Source organism: Sus scrofa, chromosome 6 (assembly GCF_054392235.1).
Source record: "Sus scrofa isolate SSC_HxYL_T2T_F1_AM1 chromosome 6, Sscrofa_HxYL_maternal_Yorkshire_Landrace_v2.0, whole genome shotgun sequence".
Taxonomy (NCBI): Eukaryota; Metazoa; Chordata; class Mammalia; order Artiodactyla; family Suidae; genus Sus; species Sus scrofa.
The window spans coordinates 84803022-84824623 of NC_139388.1; the positions used below are offsets into that span (position 1 = coordinate 84803022).

At 48.8% G+C, this 21602-nt stretch overlaps 1 long non-coding RNA gene across 2 annotated transcripts in view; it reads right to left on the reverse strand.

Annotated features, from left to right (window-relative positions):
- Positions 1–824: 824 nt before the first annotated feature.
- Positions 825–21602, reverse strand: part of LOC102165262 (uncharacterized) — a 72281-nt gene continuing 51503 nt past the window's right edge. The window contains exons 3-5 of one of the 2 annotated variants that reach the window (XR_002344935.2): positions 18438–18487; positions 3608–3783; positions 825–1540 (exon numbers count right to left, since the gene is read on the reverse strand). This is a non-coding gene — a long non-coding RNA (uncharacterized LOC102165262). The remainder of the gene's footprint in view (positions 1541–3607; positions 3784–18437; positions 18488–21602) is intronic. The other variant, XR_014807241.1, reaches the window with a different exon arrangement.

Genomic DNA, 21602 nt, shown 5'->3' on the forward strand with positions numbered 1-21602 from the left:
GAGCTTGAGGTGTTGAAGGTTTGGGAGCAGGCTAGGTTATGACCCTGGTGGTAGGAAATCCTTCCTCCCTTCCTCCTTCTCACCCCCCCCCACTTTTTTCCTCCCTTTCTTCCCTCAGCAAGCATTTATTAAGGCCCTACTAAGTGCCAGGCCCTACAGTAGACATCGGTGCCTTGAAAAGCACCTGGACGAGCTGGAGGGAATCATTCCTGAAGAGGAAGTTGAGGAGCAGAGGGTCCTTGAAGCTAGGACGGAAGAGATGGATGGGGTGCTGGGGGTGATAGCGCGGGACCTGGTCTCCAAAGATGCACTTACCTCTCCCAACGTTCACACCCTTTGCACTGCCCTCCCCTTGACCTTGGGCTGGCTTCTGACTTGTTTTTGACCAGCCCGTGCTGCGAGAGTGACGAGAGTGACGCCTCTAACAGGTGAGCGGCTCTCACCTGTGTCTCTTAGCACGTTCACTCTTGGGACATCCTCTCTCGAATCTAAAGGAAAACACTGCTGTGTCCTCTATGCACAATATATCTGACATGAGACGTGTGGCTTTTCCATACCCAGCAATTCTCCAGTTCTTGGCAGACGCCGACGGGGGTATCCAACGATTTCGCTCAATTCTGACACTAACTGCCCAGAGTTGGCACAGGCCTCGCAGGGTAAGAACTCAATCCCTAAAGACCGCCCCTCACATCAGATGCCAATCTCAAGTTCCCAGCTTGTCCCCTGTACTTCTGACCAACTGGCTACAAATCGGGGGTTCCCATAACCTGCTTCTCAGTTTGACAATTTGCTGTGATGGCTCACAAAACTCAAGGAAACATTGATTTATATTTACCAGTTTATTATGAGGAATATCGCAAAGGAGACAGGTGAACAGCCAGATGAGGAGATACAAGGTCTAAGGAAGGGGGCAGAACTCCCATGGCCTCTCTGGGTGTGGTTCCCTCCCGGCACCTCCAGACATTCGCTATCCTCCAAACCCCTGCGTTTGTGGTGTTTGTGGAGGCTCCATTACATTGGCTGATTGATTAAATCATTGGCCAACTTCCAGCCCCTCTCCCTTCCTGGGGGGCTGACTGGTCCAACCCTCTAATCAGGTCTCCCCAGCAACCAGCCCCATCCCTAGGAGCCGTCCAAAAGCGTCATCTCACTAACATAAACTCTGATGTGATTGAAAGGGGCTTATTATGAATAACAAAAGATGTTTCAGGAGCTGGAGACAAAACCCACATATTACAACAAAAATACTCCTTTCACTCTTATCTCTTAGGAAATCACAAGGGGTTTAGGAACTCCGGCCAGGAGCCAGGGATGAAGAGCAAAATATATGGTTTCTCACAGCTATGCTGTGAGAAGCCCACGCCACACGGGGGCCGAAGATAGGCTCTGGGTTTGACGGCTCCAGCTTAGTCCAGCCAACCACCAGCATCAAGCACTGGCCATACGAGGCCTCCATCTCGGATATCCCAACACCGTTGAGCCTCTGGATTGACCGCAGCTTCACCCAGCATCACATGGAGCCGAAGAGCCACCGGTTGAGCTGAGTCAATACATGGGAACATGAGAGATCATAAAACCATTGTGTGTTTTTTTTGTTGTTGTTTTGTTTGTTTTTTTTATGGCCGCACCTGCAGCATCTGGAAGTTCCCAGACTAGGGGTTGAATCAGAGCTCCAGTTGTGGCCTAGACCGCAGCCACAGCAACACCAGATCCAAGCCACATCTGCAACCTACACATCTGCAACCTGCAGTTTTCGGCAATGCCCAATGCTTAATCCACTGAGGGAGGCCAGGGATCGAATCCTCATCCTCACTGAGACTATGTCAGGTCCTTAACCTGCTGAGCCACAGTGAGCACTCCACATTGTTGTTTTAAGCCACTGAGTTTTGGGAGGGTTTGTCATGAAGCAGCAGAGAGGTGAGACAGGCAGGATTCTGACCCTTGTGGGTCTCGCCTTGGGAAAATACCATAACACACCAACACCAAACACACCAACGCACTGGATGAGAAAAGTGTGGAACAGCTAGAAAAGCAGTGGGAGATGAGCAACTTGAGTCCCGGCCCTGGTTCTCCCACAAGGCACCGTGTGGTTTGGGGCCTAAACCTCTCTGGACATCAGTGTCCTCTTGACCTAGAAGGGCCGGTCGCCCTGGTCTCAGAGCCCTGTTCCAGCTCTGCCATCCTTGGATGGCTGGGTTCTTCGCTGATCTTTAGTCAACCTGCAGATTCCTGCTTCCAAATATTTGCTCATGCTGATCCACCCCTGGACCCATGCGTGGGAGAATTCCAGGGAGTTCCCGTGCACCCGCCCGGATGGCGCCAACCAGCTGCCAAATGCCGGTGACATTTCCAGAGTTCAGGCTCTCTTGGGTGCAAGTTCCAGCTTGGTCACCTCCTGGGGAGTTCCCTGGAGGAGTCCCTACACCAATCTGTGCCTTAGTTTCCTCCTGACCCATGGCAGCTGCTTCTCTTAATGCCTTTCATTTCCCGTCTCACACATTTGTGCTCCGTTGAACATATTTAATCTGAGTCTTATCTCCTAACCATCCACTCTCTCTTTCCTGACAGGCCTCAGGCTTCTGGACGGACTGACTCAGGCTGAAGCCCAGACCACAAGATACAGCACCAACTAGGAGAGCAGACACGGCCCTGGGAGCCGGATGTCTGCATTCCTTTTACTGGCTGGGGGATCTGGGCGCAACGCTGAGCTCTTCCAAGATGGATTGTCCCCACGTGGCCTGCCCCCCGGGGCCAGGTGAAGATGACCTGAGATACTGGGCGCAAAAGTGCCGTGCCCACTGCCGCGTGCAGGACACGTACGTGTACAGGACACAGTGGCCCAGGGTCAGACCACAGGCCCAGAAGGCAGAAGAGAGCGGGTTCTGGCTGTGTGGCCTCAGACGCATTGCTTCCCCTCTCTGGGCCTCGGTATTCCCCAAGGTAAAGTGAGGCGACGTCACAAAACCTACAGACATGTTGGATTAGCCCGCATAGTAACCCCTAAAATTTCAGACCGATTTTGTCAAGACTGGAGGGATTTGCATAAAAATCTATTTCTATGTTGTCTCTGAAAAGTCAGAACACACACCCACCCGTCCACATGGCAGGTGCTTTGATAGGGGTTCTGCTCTCCCATTCCCCACAACCCCCCAGCCACACCAGGCCTCTCTCCCCTCCTGCTGTGCTCAAGGAATGTCGCTTGCACAGCCCTGACGGCCATCTGGATTTGCCAGCCCTGAACAAGGCGGCCTCTGGGGGCCACTGGCTGTGCTAACTTCCTAAGAATCTCTGCCCACAGTGATTGTGACGGTTAGGCTTCCTGGTATCCTGGCCAGCGGCACAGTTCTGGGAAGACAATGGAGGCTCGGCAAATATTTGGTTCCCAGCCCTCCCCAGATGCCTGGTGACCTCAGTTAACCTACAGCCCAGGGGGCTTGAGATGCTTCCTGCAGGCTGTTCCCTGCCTAAGGCCCGAATCCCTGCAGCCTGCGCAACTGAAATCAGGACCTTGTTCGGCTACAGTGGGTCTCAGAAACCTCTGGGAATTCTGGAAGCTTCTCTCTGACCAGTTCCAAATTGGCAACTCTGTCTTCTCCCACTTGCTCACCTCAGACGGAATCAAACTTCACCTGTGGGCAGGAAGTCACCTTCACCACACAAGGGATGGAGGAAATGGACCCTCTCATCACACAGGCTTGGGTTGAAACCTGAGCTCTGTCACTTGGCAGCTGGGACTGGAGCCGTGTCAGCCAGGGCTCTCCAGAGAAGCAGAATCACTAGTGTCTATAGAGACAGAGAAGGGAAGATTTATTACAGGCGTTGATTCATGTGATTATGGAAGCTGAGAAGCTCCACATGCTGCCCTCTGCAAGCTGGAGACCCAGGCAGGGGAAAGCTGGTAACAGCATTCACTCTCAGGCTGAAGGTTGGAGAATTAGGGAGCCAAGGGTGTAACTCCGGGTCCGAGTCCAAAAGGCCCAAGGACCAGGAGCATTGACGTCCAAGGGCAGGAGAAGACTAACGTCCCAGCTCAAGAAGAGAAAGCAAATTCACCCTCCCTCCAACTCAGAGGATTGGACAGTGCCCGCCACGTTGGCAAAGGTGATCTTCTTTATTCGGTCTACTGACTCAGATGCTCATCTCTCCCAGACACACCCAGAAATGATGTTTTAGCAGCTATCTGGGCACTCCTCAGCCCAGTCAAGTTGACACTCAAATTGGCCATCACAGTAGCTTACGTCCTTAACTTCTCTGAGGCTCGGGTTCCTCAGGGGTGAAATGGGAACGGCACTCCCCCGCTGCCCACCCCGGAGAGAGGGCTGCTGACAGGGTTAGAGGGGTCTGGTCGGTAAAGGGTAAAGCCTTTGGCCAGCCTGGTAATGGATACTCAGGGTGAGGCAGGTGTTGGCATCATGGTCTCGGTCATAGAAGGACATCGTGTCTTGCTATTTCCAAACCAGAAGGGGCTACTTCCCCAACTTCATAGTAAAATCAATCGGTGTGGGGGTTCTTCTGTGGTGCAGTGGGTTAAGGATCCGGCATGGTCCCTGCAGCAGCTTGGGTTGCTGCTGTGGCGGGGGTTCAGTCCCTGGCTTAGGAACTTTCACATGCCACCAGCATGGCCAAAAGAAGGAGAAAAGAAGAAGATGACATTGGTTGATGTTCTTGGATTGGAACTGGAACCAGGTACAGGGATCCCGGTACAGTGCAAACCTCTTATTTCCATGTAGAAGACACTTACCTCTTGCCCCCTCAACATCCCTATCCCCCTTCTGGTAATGGCACTCCAAGTTTCCTTGGGGAAACCACCCCTTCTCCATGCTCAGTCTATGTAATTTGTTGAGGTTGATGCTATTACCCAGGGACCAGGTCTGGCCAATCAGAGCCCTGACACATCCATCAGCAGTGATTGGTTCAGAGGTGAGCATGTGGGACCCAGTCTAGGCCAATCAGAGGCCTCTCTGGGATTTTTGCTGAACTGTTGGAAAGAGGCATCTTCTTTCAGCTGGAGTGGCTAAGCTGATAGGACATAAGCCTGTAGCTGTGGGTGAGCAACTTTATAAACAGAGAAAAAAAAAAAAATCAGAAAACAACTAATCAGCCTGACAGTGAAGCCTACACAGAGGAAAGCAGAACCAAAGGGTATAGGGAGAGCTCCTGACAGTAACATCTGAACACCCGGATCTGGTTGTAACTGAAGCTGGGTACATCCTTGACTTTGGACGTTTCAGGTATGTATATGCATACCAATAAATTCCTTTTTCAGCTTGATCCAAGTTGCGCTGCGTTCCTGCTACTGGTAATGAACGCATACCAAAGCCAGTACAGAAATAAAGTCTGCTACAAAGAGAAAGAGATTAATCAAATGAATGAATGCGTAAGTACATGAATTAATGAATGCAAGAGTGATGAAGCAAATGAGTGAAGGAAACATTCTAGGAAACAGTCCCATCTTGTTCTCTGAGCCTCAGATGCCAACACCTTCTGATATTGAAAGGCCTCCTCTGTGGCTCCAGGTTTCAGGAGAACCCAGCCTGTGGTACCCTGTGAGGGAGGCATTTGCAGTCTGTCTCTGAGGGGGTCCAAACATCAGTAGGCAAGTCACTTAACCTTTGGATGAGTCCAAGTTGCTTCACCGTGAAATGGGGCGAGGGGGTTGTATCATATAAGGCTGCTGCATAAGACGAATGTGATGATGCCAAAAAACCCTCGGCAGAGGGCCTGGGAAAGCAATGGCATTGGCTAAGCAAGAGCCGCGATGACCATTATTGCCATGGTCTTTTCAGGTTCAGCTCATATCCTCATGTCTTCTCCGGCCACCTAGCCCACTCCCACCAGCGTCCTGTATCTGTGGGACGGAGGGTGGCTGGGAAGAAGGTTTCTGCTGAAATCGCTTGTGTGCAGCTAGGGGGTCCTGTCACCCCCGCCTGCCTACCCTTCCTCTGTCAGTGCTGTGGCCCCTGGCTCAGCCAGGGCTGGATTTGATTGATTCTTTACGGCCGGCGGGTCCGATGCCCGCGCTGAGCACATGTGGAAGAGAAGCCAGGAAGGAGGTAGGGGAGAGGAGAGGCTGTGTGGGCCAGACCCCCAACTCTTATAAGACAGAGGGTTCCACTCAGACTGGCCCAAACCAGGACACCCTTTCCTGCTGCACCATCTCGCCAGTGACTCTGATTTCTAGAATTGTCCTGAACTTCATTTCCCAGCAATGTCCAGTCGAGTGGGAATGTCCAAGCCCAGGCCCTTCAGATGGGACAAGACTGGGCCAAACGTCCTCCCCAAAAAATGCGATGCGAGCATTGTTCATCTGTTATTGATTGGGAGGCTATGAGCTTTGCTTCCAAAATCTCCAATAAAACTGGCTGGGAGGAGAATTTCCTGAGTCCCCAAGTAAGTGGAGAAAGATGTTTCCCAGGAGTCTGGGGTGGTGCTGGTGGGGAAGCTCATGCCCAGTTGGTTTTCCCCTTTGTTATTTAATGAAGAACAGAAAACAATCAGCCCTGACTGCTCTGAGTCTAGAGATGGCTCCTTTTGAGTTAATTTCCGGTTGGAGGCAGGGCCCTGCCTAGCCTGAAAGCCCCTGAGAATCTGCCGTCTCATCTTCCTTTTGGAGTGGGGGATGGGACATCCCGTGGAAGGACTGTTGGACCTTTGGGTGGTGTTAGGAGGGTAGGGGGTTTCTGGGGAGCATGGCAGGGCACCTGGGAAGCTGGTCCGGTTGCTGGAGTGGGGCCGGGTTACAGGGCGAAGGATCCAGCTCTGAGGTCCCCCTCTCAGGGGCCCTACCTGTGCAACCTGGGGCAAGGGAGTTCACCTTTCCAAGCCTCTGTTTCCTCATCTGTAAAATGGGTGTCATCTCAGACTGGGTCTCGTGGGGTTGTTACCAGGAGTTGAGGAGAGTGCATATGCAACGCAATTTGCAGGGTGCCTGGGGCACAGCAAGCGCTCAGCAAGCCTGGGCTGTTATTACGATTGTTCCCTGACATCAGCAGCTAGGACTCCGCTGACTTCATGGTGAGCCCCAGAGACGCCCAGAGAGATGGGATCACCCCTTCGCTGCACTTCTCCTTCCACCCCCACCACATGCTCTTGGGCCCAGGACGGAAGAATGAGGACAGGCCATCTGAGTCAGAGTCCATGTCATCCGGGTGGGGGAGTGGGGGCGGGGAGAGCTGAGAGACCTCAGCCAGAGCCAGGGTGTGGCTGGGAGGTCAGTCCTTGGCCTCACGTCTCCACCGTGTGACACAAAGATGCCATGTGGCCTCCCCCCTCAGCATGACTGATCTAGCCCTCATCCTCACAGCGGGCAAGGGAGGCGAGCCTTTCTCCCGGCCTTGCCCCCTGAGCACCTCTGTGGCTGTGGGCCTCATATGCCTCCTCTCTCAAATAGGAAGGCTGATTTTTGCCTTGTGCATCTCAAAGGACTATTGCCAGCTCAAATCGGGACAGGGCTCAGAGGATGAACTAAGATCTGAAGGACCCAGATAAGTCCCAGCCTCACCCGGAACTATGTGAAGACCAGACAGACCCAAAAGAATGTGGCAAAGGCTCAGAGACGGAACTGGGACTCAAACCACCACCCACAAGAATCATGCAGAACTTACAGTCTGCGTCCAGCCAGCTTGCTTAGCTGCTCAAAGAAAAATCTCAACATTCTCCAAGACAATAATAATCCAGCATGATCTTCACAATGTCCAGGGTGCAATCCAAAATTATCAACATAGAAAGAGCCATGATGCTATGAAGAGCCCTAACCTGACAAAGAGTATCCATAAAAAAAAATCTAGAACTAACAGCATATGTCATGGTGAAAGATTGACTACTTTCTCCTATGAGCTATATCTTGCACCATATATAAAAAATGAAATAAAAATGGATCAGACACCTAAATATAAAACATAAAAACATAAAAGATCTAGAAGAAAATATAGGAGGAAATCTTTGAGGTCTCGTGGTAGGCAACGGTTTCTTGGATTCAGCACCAAAAACTCTACCCATAAAAGAGATGGATGAATTGGACTACATCAAAATTAAGAGCTTATGCTCTTTGAAAGATGCTGTTAAGGAAATGAAAAGACGAGACACAGATTGCGAAAAGCCATGAGCAAATCACATATTTGTTAAGACATTTGCATTTGGAATATATGAAGAACTCCCCCCAAATAAGAAGAAAGCAAGCAGCCCAACCAAAAAAAAAGGCAAAAGATTTGAACAGACACTTCAGCAAAGAAGACACACGGAGGGCAAATGAGCACAGGAAAAATGTTCAAAATAATTAATCACCTGAGAACAGGTAATTAAAACCACACCGGGATACCGTTCATACCTACTAGAATGGCTAACATTTAAAGGACTGGCCCTATCAAGTACTGGTGAAAAGGAAGCTCTCATACACTTCTGGTGGGAATGGAAAATAGCATAACTGCTTTGGAAAGTAGTTTGGCAGTTTTTAACCTCTTGGGGTTAAAGGGGGGGAGGGAAGGAGAAAATTTAGCCGCAGACTTTCATATCCCATCAGCCAAAGGTCTGCACACAGAATGAGGACTCCCCTGTGCTTTTGGGCTGTGCACCCCTGGGTGCGAGCACAAAGTCACCCAAGGCAGGGCGAAGGGCAGCCCCAGGGTGGCCAGGAAGCTGCACCTGTGAGAAGTCTATTGTGCCCACAGAAACATGGAGGAAGACATGCCTTAGGACTGGGCGAGCAAGAGGCTCGGACGTGGATGTAAGAGGTGTCTGATGGAATCCCTAGGCTTCCAGCGGAGGACGAGCAGGGAGCCAGGCCCTGTAGAATAAGTAGAAGAGTGAGTGCGGCAGTGAGCTGGGGAGGCAGTCCTGGCTGGAGGAACAGCAAAGGGGAGGCTGCACCCCATGTGGTGGGATCAGGGCACACCTGCCCTGCATCCATGAGGGCAACCCCTGGGTTCTGTCACCATTTCTAGTGGCACCTGTGCTTTGTGCTGCCCAGAATCCATTCCCCTCTGTCATTTTCGCCACATAGTTGACCCCTGGAGTGGGCATCTGACCTTTGCCTGGCCAATGAGAGCACCATATCTTCTTGGCCACAGTGATTGGCTCAGGGGTTGGCATGTGATTGGAGTTGAGCCAATCAGAGCCAGCAAGAATCAATCCCAGGACTTTTAAAAGAGCAATTAGGACACAATCCCTCTTTTTTTAATTTTCATTTTTTAAAGTTTTACTGACATATAGTTGATTTACAATCTTGTGATAATTTATGCTGCACAAAGAAGTGATTCAATTATACATATACACACATCTTTTTCCGATTCTTTTTCCATATGGATTATCGTAAATACTGGGTTGAGTTCTCTGTGCTATACAGCAGGTCCCTGTTGGCAAGTAATTCCATATACCACAGTGTGCACAGGCCAGTCCCAACCCCCAGTCCATCCCTCCCCCTCCCCACATAATCCCTCTCCTTATCAGGATTGCTAAACTGGTAAGATATGAACCTGGAGCTATTGTCCTCTCATTGCTGTGCCTGAGGCAAGGCTGCCTGAGCATGACTCTGACTTAGGAAAGAGGCACCAAGAGATGGAGCTAGTTCTTGACATCATTTGAGCAGCTGGACCCAAGCATGCCTGCGCTTCTGATCTGTCCTTTGGGTTTTCAGTTACCTGAGCCAACAAATTCCATCTTCTATTTGAGGGAGTTTGAGTTGGGTTTCTGTCACTTGCGACCATCAGCGTCTCCAGGTTTCATTATATCCAGAGAACCTTGTTAGAGGCTGAAGAAGTAAGATTTAGGGATTGAAATTCCTCAGAACACCTAGAACATCCTGTCTCCTCTCAACACTGACTCTCTGTACAACGCTCTCTATCCCCATGGCACATGGCACCTTGGTTCGTGTGTGCGCCCTGGGACCAAACACCTGGGTTCAAATCCAAGCTCAGCCAATGACTGGATGTGCATCTGTAGGCGAGGTCTTTACCCGCTCTATGCCTCAGTCTTCCCATCTGAAAAATGAAATAGTAATACAAGTTGCCTCATAGGATTGCTGCGGCCTTTAAGTGAGTTATTCCGTGCAAAATGCTTACTCCAGAGGCCAACGCAGAGTCAGTGCTCAGTAAACATAGGTTGCTATTAGTAATGGGTTGATAACTCCTGAATCTATATCTCAAATTCATATTGTCTTCTGAGCTCCAGGCCAACAGACAACTCTGCTCAATGGGACCTAGACTGGGCTGTCATTCTCCCACCCTCAATCCTCACTCCCACTCAGCAGCTGGCTCCAACACTCAGTTAAAGGCCCCACATCCTCTTAGTGGCTCAAGCCAGAAGCCTGGCCATCTTCCTGGAATCCCCTGGCCTCCTCCACATCTAGGCATCACCGAGTCTGGTTGATTCTCCCTCCTCAACAGTATCTCCAGACATTTGCTACTCAAAGTGCATCAGCATCAGACTCTCGGCCTCACCTGAGACAGACAGATGAAAATCTGCATTATAATGGCCTGTCCAGATGATTCTATGAACATTAAAGTCTGAGAAACTCTGCTCTCCAATGTCTCATTTTCTCAGCCTTGGCTGTACACTGACAGCATCTGAGGATCTTTTTAAAACCTTTCTCCTCTCTCCACAAGGCTGACTCTCAAGACCATTATCTCACTGCAAACTTCAGAAAGCCAGTCTGACCTCTTTGTTCTAAAGAATACATAGCCTCTGGAGTTCCCGTCGTGGCGCAGTGGTTAATGAATCCGACTAGGAACCATGAGGTTACGGGTTCAATCCCTGCCCTTGCTCAGTGGGTTAAGGATCTGGTGTTGCCGTGAGCTGTGGTGTAGGTCGCAGACGCGGCTCAGATCCCGTGTTGCTGTGGCTCTGGCGTAGGCTGGCAGCTACAGCTCCGATTAGACCCCTAGCCTGGGGACCTCCATATGCTGCGGGAGCAGCCCAAGAAATGGCAAAAAGACAAAGAAAAAAAAAAGAATACATAGCCTCTCTTTCCCCAGGGGATAAGCCTCCTGGACTTTTCTTCATGGTGGGAAGATGAAAAGGAACGTGCCTCGGGGTGGGAGGAGGGGAGTTAAGACAACCTTAGTGCAGCTTATCTGTCCGTCAGCCGCTGAAAGGATGATTCCCTGTGGTACAGACATACAATGGAATATTACTCAGCAGTGAAAGGGATCCCACCTGCCAAACACAACACGGGAAGATCTCAAAAGCATTGTGCTAAGTGAAAGAGGCCAGACACAGAAAACTACACATTGTGTGAGTCCATGTGTAAGCAACTGTAGTTGAGGCAAACCTGTAGACTTGAAATCAAATCGTATCATTTGCCTCTACAGAAGCGAGGATCAAACAACTGACGTATACATTTAAAATTGCTGGATTTTTAGGTCCATCTGTTTGGCTTCAAAAAGCATTACTTCATTCTTTTTTATGGTTGAGTAATATTCCACGGTGTGTGTGTGTGTGTGTGTGTGTGTGTGTGTGCGTGTGTGTGTGTGTGTGTGTATACACACATATACATATAGATCTACCACATCTTCTTTATCCATTCATCTGTCGATGGACACGTATGTTGCCTCTATGTCTTGGCTATTGTGAATAGTGCTGCTATGAACATTGGGGCGCATGTGTGTGGACCTAGAGATGATCACACCAAGGAAAGTTAAGTCAGAGGGAGACAAATACCATGTGGCATCACTTATACATGGAATCTTTTAAAAAAGGATACAGATGAACTTATTTATAAAACAGAAATAGACTCACAGACACAGAAAACAAACTTTCGATTACCAAAGAAGAAAAGGGAGAGAGATAAATTAGGAGTCTGTGATTAACAGATACAGACTATTATAGATAAAAATAACAATAAGAACTTAACTGTACAGGGAGTTCCCATTGTGGCTCAGTGGAAGTGAATCTGACTAGCATCCATGAGGATGCAGGTTCGATCCCTGGCCCCGCTCAGTGGGTTAAGGGTCCGGCATTGCCATGAGCCGTGGTGTAGGTCTCAGACGTGGCTCGGATTTGGCGTTGCTGTGGCCGTGGTGTTAGGGCAGCAGCTGCAGCTGCGATTCAGCCCCTAGCCTGGGAACCACATGCCGAGGGTGTGGCCCTAAAAAGACAAAAAAAAAGAAAATTTTTAAAAAAGAATTTACTGAATAGCACAGGGAACTGTACTGAATATCTTATAATAGCCTATAATGGGAAAGAATGTGAAAAAAAATATATGTATATATATATATATATATATATACGCACACATATATTTATTTTTAGAACTACTTTGCTGTATACCTGAGACATTGTAAATCAACTATGTTTCAATAAATAATTTTTTTAAATTGGTGAATTTTATTATGGGTAAATTATACTTCAATATAGTTGATTTTTTAAAAGCTTTTAAAATACCGGTTTTGTATTTAAACCATCAACCTCATTTCCTATCTAAAATTGAATTCTGTCAACTGATTCTCCAACTCAAACTTCCCGTGGCATTCAGCATCAAGTTGAAAACCTGCACTGTTTGCTTTCTTCCTTCATCTGCTAACGCAAGTTTATTCACAGACACTTCTCTGAACCCTCACCTCCTAACATACCCCCTGCGTGACCCCCAAGACTGGGTTAGGTCCCCTCTGCCGTGGCTTCCCATTGCAGCTCCATCTCTCCTTTGCACCACTGTGATGGTTTAGCTCTTGGTTCACGTTCTGTTTTTCCCGCAAGACTGTGAGTTAGGTGTCCGCAGGTCCCAGCACAGAGTCAGGCACAGAGCAGAGCCTCAGTGAATGTTTGCTGAGTGACTATTTGGGGTCTTAGTGAATGTCTGTTGAATGAAGAGCAAAAGAGCGGTGAGTCATTTGGTGGGTCTGGGGTGCCACGCATGGAAAGAAAGGTATTGAACAGAAACTGAGCAGCGAGCTTGGGAAAAGCCACGTGAGCAAGGCTGGACCCTGAGCTCAGGGCCGAAGGCATTAAGAAAAGAGGAGAAGATAAGAAAAGATGTTTTGTGATGCACGATCAGTTCAGGCAAAGGTTCGGGAGTTGACACATCATAGCTTGCCGGGGGCGTCGAGAAGAGACAGGCTGCTCCCAACGAGGCTCAGACGGTTAATGAGTATTTACTGGGCGCCAATCACACACCCAGAGCCGTGGGGGAAGCTGCAGGGAGTACAGGCTGTTCCCACTTGTCTCCACACCACGTTTCACCACCCTGCACATTAGTCTCTGCCTCGTAAAGATCGATTCTGTATCGACAGTTTCTGTCTGCACCCAAACAGGCAGGGAAAACAGCCCTGCTGGAGGGACCTGACGGCTCTGGATTTACAATTGCATCGCGAAGATTCCAGGCTGCCAAAAATGCACCAGCCCTGCTGTGACTCCCAGGACTCCGGGATATACAGCTCCCGGTCGGAAAAGCAAATATGGGTCCAGGAGGATGAGATCTGTCCAGTAAAGCAAGGTTTACTGGTGTCTACCCTGTGCCAGTCTCTGAGGATATGGAGAAGAGTGAAACATCATTCCTGCCATGTGTAGGCCTTAGACCGGCCAACAAACATGACCAAATGCCTTCCATGTGTATTCAATAATGTTTGTTGAGTTTTAGTTATTTAACAAACACTTACATAGTGCTTACTGTGTGCCAGGAAATGTTCTAAGTACTTTACAGAGATTAACTCAGTTAATCTTCCTAACAGCCATTCTTATTCCCATTTTACCAAAGAAGAGACTGAGGCAGAGAAAGATGCAGAAACTTGCTGAAGAGCCACAGAGCTGGAACATAACAGAGCCAGAAGACAAGCTCAGACAGAGGCCTGGGCCTCTGGGCTCATACCCCGGATGTTGTGCTGCATTTATTTTTGTAGCTGGAGAACATCATTCATTCAGGAAATATGGACTGAGCTTCTACTGTGCAGCAGGCTGGAGTGAGAGGCCAGGGATGTAGGGAGGGCTGTCTCCCACTAATATTTTGGGAGGACCTACTCTGTGTCTCAAAAACAGGACCTTGGCTCTTTCAACTCTGCACCAGGCCTAGGCTGCAATACGTGGTAGGGGCTCAACCGCGTTTATTGAGTGACTGAAAGACTGAAAGTGCCAGGTATTGGAAAGAGTGCCGAGCTGGAGTCTGAGAACTGGGATCCCCCCTGCCAGGAAAGAAAATGTTTTGACATGCTCATCCATATTCAGGTATGTTATGTATCCCCAGGGGCTTATATTGAGAGAAAGAACTGAGATAAGGCAATAACATCTTCCAAAAGAATGAACTATTAATGGTGGAATTTTAGGCATCCACAAAGACAAGAATCTGATGGGTGGGTGGTCCCTAACCACACTCTGTCATTGATTGCCTCCTCTAAGGGCCTGGGAACAGGACAAACATCGTCTGCTAGATGGTGCAAAGCACTCCACTGGCGGCTGTGAGTCACTGGCTGGTCACACTGGCCCCTGACGGGGAGGCGGCAGAGCAGACGGCTTGTCCGCGGGGACAAGGCAGGGTCTGTGGGAGCAGAGTGAGGGCCTGGCCCTCCAAGACGTCGGAGGGGGAAGCGGCCAGCAGCCCTGATATTATGCCTAGGCTGGGACTGGTGTGTCTTCTCTGAGCCAGCTAAAGCCAGGAGGGGCTCGCGGAGGATCTGGGACAGGGGCTGGCAGTCCCAGGGTCCACCCCTAAAGCTTTGTCCCCAGGCCCCGAGGTACAAGGGCCGCTGGCAGGGGTAGGCTCTTCCCCAGTCCACTTGGCTCAGCCCAAGGGGGTGCAGAGGCTGCCAGATGGGCCTCCTGTCCTCGAGGAAGGGACTCCCACCAAGAGTGAGCTATACCCAGGTACCCCTGATGCAGGACACACCATCTTACTAATTCCTTGCCCCAGCCCGACCACAGGAACTGCTCCCTTCCCCTTTTACAGAGAAAGAACTGAGGACCAGAGAGTGAAATCGTGGCCCAGGGTGGCTCGGGATACATCCCAGCCAGCTGGGAACATGCCTCATCCAAGTCTGGAGCCCCATGGCAGAGCCAAGGGGACCTGCTACCACCCACTGGGGGATGGGGCCGGCCCTGGCCTCCCTGCTGTCAGCCTGGTCCTAGGTCTGGATTCTGGCATCGGTGGTGGCGCCCACACGGATCCATGGGTTGGCTGTCATGTCTGGCACTAAAACTCCCACTAAAAGCTGTCCTTGGATCAGAACCTTTACACGTAGCCCATAACAGAAGTCAGTTAATCCCCCACCCACCCGACGCACACACTCAGGTCTGCCCTGCCCTCCCCTGGGTCTCTCCAGCCTCACCATGCTGACTGCACTCCCCCTACCCTGCCCTGCCTTCTCACTGCCCAGGAGTTCCATCCAGCTGACTGGGACATAGTTAAACTCTGTTAAACCCATCCCAACTTTCTCTGAGGCAGACAGGTGGTCCCTCTCCATCAGTAGGTAGAATATTTAGAAGGAAGCTTTGCCCTTTCTTCCTTCCTTCCTTCCTTCCTTCCTTCCTTTCTTTCTTTCCTTTCCTTTCTTTCTTTCTTTTTCTTTCTTTCTTTCTTTCCTTTCTTTCTTCCTTCCTTCCTTCCTTCCTTTCTTCCTTCCTTCCTTCTTTCTTTCTTTCTTTCCTTCCTCCTTTCTTTCTTTCTCTTTCTTTCCTTTCTTTCTTTCTTCCTTCCTTCCTTCCTTCTTTCTTTCTTTCTTTCCTTCCTCCTTTCTTTCTTTCTTTCCTCTTTCTTTCTTTCTTTCTTTCCTTTCTTTCTTTCTTTCCTCTTTCTTTCTTTCCTTCTTTCCTTCCTTCCTCCTTTCTTTCTTTCTTTCTTTCCTTCCTCCTTTCTTTCTTCCTTTCTCTTTCTTTCTTTCTTTCTTTCTTTCTTTCCTTCTTTCTTTCTTTCTTTCTTTCTGTCTTTCTTTCTTTCTTTCTTTCCTTCCTCCTTTCTTTCTTCCTTTCTCTTTCTTTCTTTCTTTCTTTCTTTCCTCCTTCCTTCCTTCCTTCCTTCCTTCCTTCCTTCCTTCCTTCCTTTCTTTCTTTCTTTTTTCCAGCTGCACTCATGGCATATGGAAGTTCTGGGCCAGGGATCGAAATCCCACTGCCTCAGAGACAGCGCCAGATCCTTAACCTACTACACCACAGCGGAACTCCTGCCCTTTCTTGAAATAGGGTGCACCTTGCTTTTTCTCACGCATGTGGTGATGATGTCAGAAACGACCGCAGGGACAGCTCTTTTCCCTCCAGTTGAGTGCATCCCAGAGAGTGGCAGTGAGGAGGCCTCTGAGAGGCCCACACGGCCACCTCTCCCATTAACAAATGGAGGACATAAAGGTCCAGTGAGGGTCAGGGATTGGCCCCAAGTCATGCAGCGGCATCTCCCTGGGGCTAGAACCCAGCTCCGTCCAGCCCCACGCCTGTGCACCACTTCCTAAAGTCGAGCCTCCAGAAGCATCAACAGACCTTCGGCACCCTCCGGCACAGATGCCCGCCTCAAGAACCCCTTCCCCGGCCCACGGCCCCCAGCCTGCCCATTACCGTTCCTGTCCTGGACGCCCGCCCCCCACACCCGTCTCTTCCTGGGCCTACAACCAAAGCAAACATTTTCTCATTTTATCACCAAACAAAAAAAACAGACTTTCTTTTTCCTTAGTGGAAGTGTTAATTTATTCCCTATCACGCTGGCCAGCTCGACGGAGATGAGACAGCCAAGCTGGCATGGAGGCCAGGCAGGCAGCAGCTTTGCAGAGAGCCAGGGACTGAGGTGGCTTCCTTTTCATCATGGGTGCTGTGCTCTGTCCCAAGGGGCCAGGAGGGGAGCCGCTCACACCACTCCTCTGGCTGGGCTGCAGCCAGCTGGGCCCCTGTCCTGACAGTCCTCTGGCTGGAAGACTCGACTATTCCCTGGGGCTGGGGTAGGGAGCCCATCCCCAGGCAGCAAATTAGCAGTGATTAAAAAAAAGAAAGAAAGAAAAAAGAAACCCTTTGCTGTACAGCAGAAATTGGCACAACGTTATAAATCAACTCTACTTGAATAAAAAAATTAAAAAAAAAAAAACCCTGGAGCCTGCCTGGCCCTGCCAGCTGGCCAGCATCCAGCCATCCAGGAGTTGGCCCCTGTCTTGGGGCTCCATCGCATGTGGGCACATCGTAGAAACACAGATCCCAGCAGAGAATACAAATAGCTTGAAGAGCTCTGTCTCAGATCCCCCGTCATTAGTCATTCTTAATTCCTCTTTCTCCCAGTCCTCCCCAACAAGTAGTCCATCAAATCCAGCAGCTCTACCTTCCAAATCTATCTGGGATCTGACCACTTCTTACCATCTGTACTATTATCTCCCTGGTCCAAGCCACCATCGCCTTCCACTTGCATAATTACAATAGCTTTTCCCTGGGCTTCACGCTTGCATTCTGGCCTCCCTGTGGTTCATCTTCCTTATAGTAGCCAGAGGGATCTGTTTAAATGGACATCAGATCTCTTTCCTACCCTCCTTAAACCCTCCAATGGGGAACAACGTCAAGTCCTGGCCTTGACCGTCAAGGCCCCCTCCGTCTGGCCACTCTAACCCGCCTCCCATGGTTGTCCCCTTGCTCACTTCACACCGGCCACTCCAGCCTCCTTGCTGCTCCCCACGCTTGGCCAACACACCCCTGCCTCAGGGCCTTTGCACTTGCCACTTTCACAGATATTCCCAGGGCTCACTCCTTCTCTTAATTCAGATCACTTTCAAACATTCCCATCTCTACTATCCTAAAATAGCACTCCTCACCTTGTTACTCTCTGTCCCTGTCTCTGCTGTATTTTTTTTTTCAAGCACTAATCACTTCCTGACATTGTTTTCTATGTCATTTTTTATGTGACCCTGTCCCGCTGGAATATGAGTTCTATGAAGGCAGAGGCTCTCTCTGTCTTGGTGCATCTCTGTGTCCTTAGGGCCTAGAACAAGGGCTTGGCACATAGCAGCACCTTGGTAAGTATTTTTTGAACAACTGAATATTCTTTTCTGCACAGGCTGTACTTGGACACATAGCAATGCTCCCCACCTAGATGATGTTCTCATTAAGAAAAGACATGTCTACCCCAAAAGCAAATCCCAAAGAGTTGTCCAAATTGTCTCCTAAAATAGTGCTTTCATTAGCCTAATTCAGGAATGGCAGGTAACGGCATCCTGCTTCAATCCTGCCCTTCCATTCCCACGACAGACGTTACTTAGAAATCATGACTAACCAGGCTTTTCCAAAACGAGGGTGTGAAATCTTGGACAGGTGATATTATGGACCACAGGCGTGTGTCCCCCATTCCAAATTCAGATGCTGAAATCCTAACCCTCAAATGGGACGGTATTATAGGGTGGAGCCTTTGGGGGTGACTGGGTTTTGATGAGGCCATGAGGGTGGAGCCCGTGATGGGATTATTGCCCTTCTAAGAAAAGGGAGATGTTGGAACACTCTCTCCCCCAGGTAAGGAAACAGCAAGAAGACAGCCATCTGCAAACCAGGAAGAAGGTTCTCACCAATTCCAGATGGGTTGACACCTTGATCCTGGACTTCCCAGACTCCAGAACTGCAAGAAATAAACATTTGTAGTTTAAGCCACCCAACCTGAGCAAGACAGGTGAGGTACCGCTGGGGCAGCCCTCATTACAGAAAACACCCTGGCCATGAAAATCTGGATATTTTCTTTGACATGACTCACAGCTGGGAGAGACCACAAATGTGGCAGAGGACAGAATATCCAAAGGGGCTGGATTACGCAGTTGAAGTTGACATAACCAAGTTCAAGCAAGGTCAACATCGTCCTTCCTTTAAGTTCCTGAAACCCAAGCCTTGCCATGTATCCTGAGGAAAAACTATAGAATGTGGGTAGAGATCTGTGTCTGAAACAGTTTATCACGACCTTATTTGTATCAGTGAAAAACAAGAAACAACTCCATTCGCAACAAGAAGGGACTGAGCCGAATCTTGGAGCTCTAAATCATGGACCCTAGAGAGCCTTATTCTCAGCCTTGGCACTATCAACATTTGAGGGCTGGAGAGTTCTTTGTGGAGGGAACTGGCCTATGCTTTGCAGGATTTTTAGCAGCTGGTAGCAAAGCCCTTCCTTCCCACCAACTGTGACAATCAGAAATGTCTCCAGACAAGGCCAGATGCCCACAAGGGGGCAAAGTTACCTTCAGTTGAGAACCACTGCTGTACATTCAAGAAGAATAATACTTCTTAATGCCCTGGGAAATACTTACACTACTATGCCGAGTTAAAAAGACAAAGATGGGACAAAGATGGCTCAGCAGTAATGAACCCAACTAGTATCCCTGAGGACTCAGGTTTGATCCCTGGCCTCACTTAGTAGGTTAAGGATCCGGCATTGCCGTGAGCTATGGTGTGGGTTGAAGATGCAGCTCGGATCCTGTGTTGCTGTGGCTGTAGTGTAGGCTGGCAGCTATAGCTCTGATTGGACCCCTAGCCTGGGACCTTCCTTATGCCAAGGGTGCAGACCTAAAAAGACCAAAAAAAAAAAAAAAAAAAAAAAAGACAAAGATGGAAAATGTGTCTTCAACTATATTTATACATAAAATAGAAAAAAAAGTTTGGAAGGAAACATACCAAGATGCTAACAATAATCTCTGGGTGGTGGAATTATGAAAGGTTTTCTTTTACTTCTTTATTTTTGTGTTTAAACATTCATTCATTCAATAGGGATTTCTTGAGTGCCTACCACATGCTATCCATTATTTTAGGCCCTGGGGAAAGGCTGTGGACAAGACAGACATAGGTATTACACAGAGCTTGGCTTCCCATGGGTAAGTTCGAGGGCAGGGGTGGGGGTGGGGGCGGCAGATGGACATTAAACCCAGAAATCGTAAAGAACAACATTCTGAGATAGTGATGGGAGTATGTGATGTATGATAGGAACAAGGCAGAGAAGAGAGAAATGGCCTGCTACTTAGTACCCAGTCAGTGAAAATTTCTTGAATGAATGAAAAGCCCTTAAAAGTTTTTAAGTAGGAGGGCCCGATTATCTGATTTCCATTTTAAAATAATTAGTACCAAACAATTTCATTTTGAGGCATCCCCATCTTGGCACAGCAGAAACAAATCTGACTGGGAACTATGAGGTTGCGGGTTCGATCCCTGGCCTCGCTCAGTGGGTTAAGGATCTGGCGTTGCCATGAGCTGTGGTGTAGGTCGCAGACGCACGGCTCAGATCTGGCATTGCTGTGGCTCTGGCATAGGCCAGCAGCTACTGCTCTGATTGGCCCCCTAGCCTGGGAACCTCCATATGCCACAGATGCGGCCCTAAAAAGGACAAAAGACAAAAAAAAAAAATTTATTTTGAGTCTCTTAGGTCAATCTCCCAAGGCAATAGAAATAAAAACAAAAATAAATAAACGGGAGTTCCTGTCGTGGTGCAGTGGTTAACGAATCCGACTAGGAACCATAAGGTTGCGGGTTCGATCCCTGGCCTTGCTCAGTGGGTTAACGATCTGGCGTTGCCGTGAGCTGTGGTGTAGGTTGCAGACACAGCTCGGATCCCGCGTTGCTGTGGCTCTGGCATAGTCCGGTGGCTACGGCTCCGATTCAACCCCTAGCCTGGGAACCTCCATATGCCGCAGGAGAGGCCCAAGAAATAGCAAAAACGACAAAAAAAATAAAAATTAAAAAAAAATAAACAAACGGAATCCAATCAAATGTATAAGCTTTTACACAGCAAAGGAAACCATAAAACAACACAACAAAACAAAAAGACAACATACAGAATAGGAGAAAATAGTTGTAAACAATGCAGCTGACAAGGGTTAATCTCTAAAATATAGAAACAACTCATACAACTCAACATGGAAAAAAAACCTAACAACCCAACCAAAAAATAGGCAGAAGACCTAAATAGACATTTCTCCAAAGAAGACATATGGATGGCCAGAAGGCACATGAAAAGATGCTCAACACCACTAATTATTAGAGAAATGCATATCAAAACTACCATGAAGTACCACCTCACACCAGTCAGAATGGCCATCATTAACAAGCCTACAAATAACACATGCTGGAGAGAGTGTAGAGAAAAGGAAACCCTTCTATACTGTTGGTGGGAATATAAATTGGTACAGCCACTATGGAAAACAGTATGGAGGTTCCTTAGAAAACTAAATATAGAACTACCATGTGATGGAGCAATCCCACTCCTGGGCATATATCCTGGGAAACTATAATTCAGAAAAATACATGCACCCCTATGTTCACTGAAGCACTGTTCACAATAGCCAAGACATGGAAACAACCTAGATGTCCACTGACAGATGAACAGATTAGGAAGATGTGGTACATTTATAAAATGGAATACTACTCAGCCATAAAAAAGAATGAAATAATGCCATTTGCAGCAACATGGATGCAACTAAAGAGTCTCATACTAGGTGAAGTAAGTCAGAAAGAGAAAGACAAATACCACACGATATCACTTACAGGTGGGATCTAAAATTGGCACAAATGAACCTACCTACAAAAGAGAGACAGACTCACAGACATAGAGAATAGACTTGAGGTTGCCTAGGGAGGAGGAGGGAGTGGAATGGCCTGGGAGTTTCGGGTTAGTAGATGCAAACTGTTACACTTGGAATGAATAAGCAATGAGGTCCTCCTGTAGAACACAGGGAGCTCTATCCCAAGAGATAGACCGT